The sequence below is a fragment of the Marmota monax genome, unplaced genomic scaffold (genome assembly GCF_021218885.2).
Source record: "Marmota monax isolate L192 unplaced genomic scaffold, Marmota_monax_Labrador192_F-V1.1 WCK01_AAM20220418_F8-fsc00645, whole genome shotgun sequence".
Classification (NCBI taxonomy): Eukaryota; Metazoa; Chordata; class Mammalia; order Rodentia; family Sciuridae; genus Marmota; species Marmota monax.
The window spans coordinates 107,010-110,300 of NW_026693453.1; positions in this window are offsets into that span (position 1 = coordinate 107,010).

Below are 3,291 nucleotides of genomic sequence, written 5' to 3' on the forward strand. Positions count from 1 at the left end.
AACCCTGGGGAAGTTTACCAATGAGGCTATACCCCTGCTCTTTTTATTTTACTTTGAGACAGGGCCTTGAAAAATTGTTTAGGGACCCTCGAAGATGCTGAGATTGGCCTCAAACTTGTACTCCTCCTGCCTGAGTATTTCCAGTTGAAATTACAGAAAGGTGTCACTGTGCCTAGCTTTTCTTTCAATGGTTTTTGATACATCTTACAAAATATTTTGAAATCTGGTTTTCTTATTCAGCTATAACAAACCAATGAAAGGTTCAATCCAGATAGTTTTTTATTTCTTGATTTTTTAGTCTGTTGTTTTTATTATCCTAGCAAGTAAGCTATAGTTTAGTATACTACAGTTAAAGAGTTTGTTCAGGTAAAATAAATTTTAAGTGACAAGAAAATATGTTGTACCCAGATGATCCTAAGACAGGTATATCTTTCCTCCCATTTCTGTAGTGATCCCCTCTGTTAGCATTAGGCATGTCCTGGGGAAGCTCAAGAAAGAAGGAAAGGCTCAAAGGCTTGACACTGGAAGCTTTAATACACTCATTGAAGGTCAGCACCATGATTACTTGAGATGCGTTTATAGAACATGCCCAAATTTTCCTACCTATATAAGAGGCAAAACCAAGTCTAGTCTGGCCAAATGCCAAATCCTTAATCACTTTTATTTTATTAGATTGATTTTGCTTCAGAACATTTATCTTTTCTGAGTTTACAAAAAAAAAAAATTGTAGTGCTGGATATCAAAACCAGAGCTTAATCCTGGTAGGCAAGTACTCTACCACAGAGCATACATCCTAAAGACATTATGTATCCTATTTGAAGGTACTTAAATTAAAAAAAAAAATAACAAAAAAATCTTCTGAGACTAGCATTTTTAAGAATCATTATTCACCTTTGCACCTCTTTGTACTAAAGGGGATCTCAGAGAAATTAATACAATAGAAAAGTGGGAGATTTTCTCTGATTAGCACCTGGAACCATAAAAACAATAATGACACTGTTGTAGTCACATTGTACCTGTACTGAATGAACAAGTAAACATTTGGGGTCTAGAATTCCAACTCCTATGTCTTTGGCCTCCTGATATCTAAGAACAAGGATTAGTGAGATTGAGGCAAAAGTCCTTGGACAATTTTATTTCTTCACAATGTATGGACAATGCATGAATAATTCTATTTATTATATATAAAACCTACACAGTTCTGTCAGTTATTCCTAGATAAGTGATGTGCCTGTCAATTTTTCAAGGTCATGGTAGTGTGTGTGTGTTTGTGTGTGTGTGTGTGTGTGTGTGTGTGTTTAATACCAGTAGACATTCTTTCTATGCATTAGACACATGGTATTTGGTATTGTGTGGGATTTACAAAATCCTGATAAACAACAGACGGGTGGTAAAAAACAAATAAAGTTCTGCTTTACCAAGAGAAAAAAAAAATACAATGTTCTGAACCTCAGTATATAGATGACAACTTAGCATATGTCCCTATAAATTGTAAATTCTGTTTGACAAGTTGATTTCAGAAGTTGTAAGATATATTTAGACCTATAAATAGCATAAGATGTGCTCTGCTGTATTTACTACCTACCATCAACAGCATATTTGACTCTGTAAAGAACATGATGTTAGAACAAACTGTCCTGTCTGTGCAATAAAATGTGAAGCCAGAAATAAGCCATCATGCTAAGTATTTTAACTGTTTGAAAAGGTCAATCATATAGTATTAAAACTTCTTTCTTATTTATCTAGTAATTTAAATATAAAAGACCCATGTTTATAAAAAATATGAAGATTATATATATATATATATATATATATATATATATATACACATACACACACACACATATACTAGTTAAGTAAAGGTCAATCTGTTACCTCTGTGTCTAAAGCATTAAAGTAGGTATTGCCATTTATATGGTTTTATTTAATAACCATATTGACTTTATGAAGTGGTTGTTATTTTTCTCAAATTTCCAAAGAAGTTAACTTACCCTTCCAATGAGTTGTGGCAGAGTTAGGATGGTACATTAACTTTAGAACCATTTCAGTGTGGTCTAGGAGTGTACTCAGGACCTTGAAGCACTTTCTTTGGTGTACTTTAGTAAAATATGGAGGAGACAGAGGTGTTTTTTTTTTTTTTTGTTTGTTTGTTTGTTTGTTTTTAACTTCAATTAGATTCTTTTAAAAAAGAATGTTGTAGTGCTGGATATCAAAACCAGAGCTTGATCCTGGTAGACAAGTCTAAGGAGATCTCAGGGACATGAATGTATTTATGTCCCTGAGATCTCCATTAGACTTAATTGATGAAGCTGAATAAAAAGAAATCATATATCAAACAGTGAAAATATGTTGATGGAGTAGATGAAGTATGAAATTTTATAAATCCTCCCACTTATTGTTTATTGTGATGTTTGTTATTCACATTTCATAGTTGAGAAAGTGATGTTCAGAGAAGTTAGGTATTTTATCCAAGGGTATATACAGATAAATAGGAAAATATGAATCAAAATCCAGATTTTTAGCTCCAAATATTTGTTTACATCAAAATTAATTTTTAAATATTTTCCTTCACAAACCCAGAATATTAACTTGGTAAAAATAGCCCAGAATGATTAGTTGAAGACCTTTCTCTCACAAAGTATTGGGGGTGGATCCAAGGAATTAGGTATCTTAAAGGTCTCATAAATCCTTCCCTTGAAGTCAATTACATATTCAGTATTATCTTGCCGTCCTGTAAGAATGTGATTAAAACCTGATGTATGTCCATAAATAGAAATAAAAACCTCATTTTAGTTCAATGATACATCTCCAAGGCTCTGATTATCTTTCACTGAGACACCAACTCAGAAGTAGGGATGAAATGAAGGTGGTACAGAATTTCACAGCAATATATTTTAAATAATCAACTACTTAACTACATAATTGTTTTTTGTTTGTTTGTTTGTTTGTTTTTTGTGATACCAGGGATTGAACCCAGTGGCATTCAACCACTGAGCCACATCCCTACCTTAAAACAACTGAAATATATTTTCTCACAGTTTAGGAAATCAGAAACCTGAAATCAAGGTGTGGATGAGAAGTTTCCACTGGAGGCTATAGCACCTACTCATTTGCTCCTAGCTTCTGGTGATGGACAGGGACGGTTATTGTTCCCTGACTTCCAGGTGTATCACTGTCAGTTCTTCCCTGTCTTCATATGTCTTTCTTTTCTGTGTCTTTCTGTGTCCTTTCCTCTGCTAACAAAAGACACCAGCTATTGGAGAGAGGTCCCACCCTAAATCAAGAATGTCT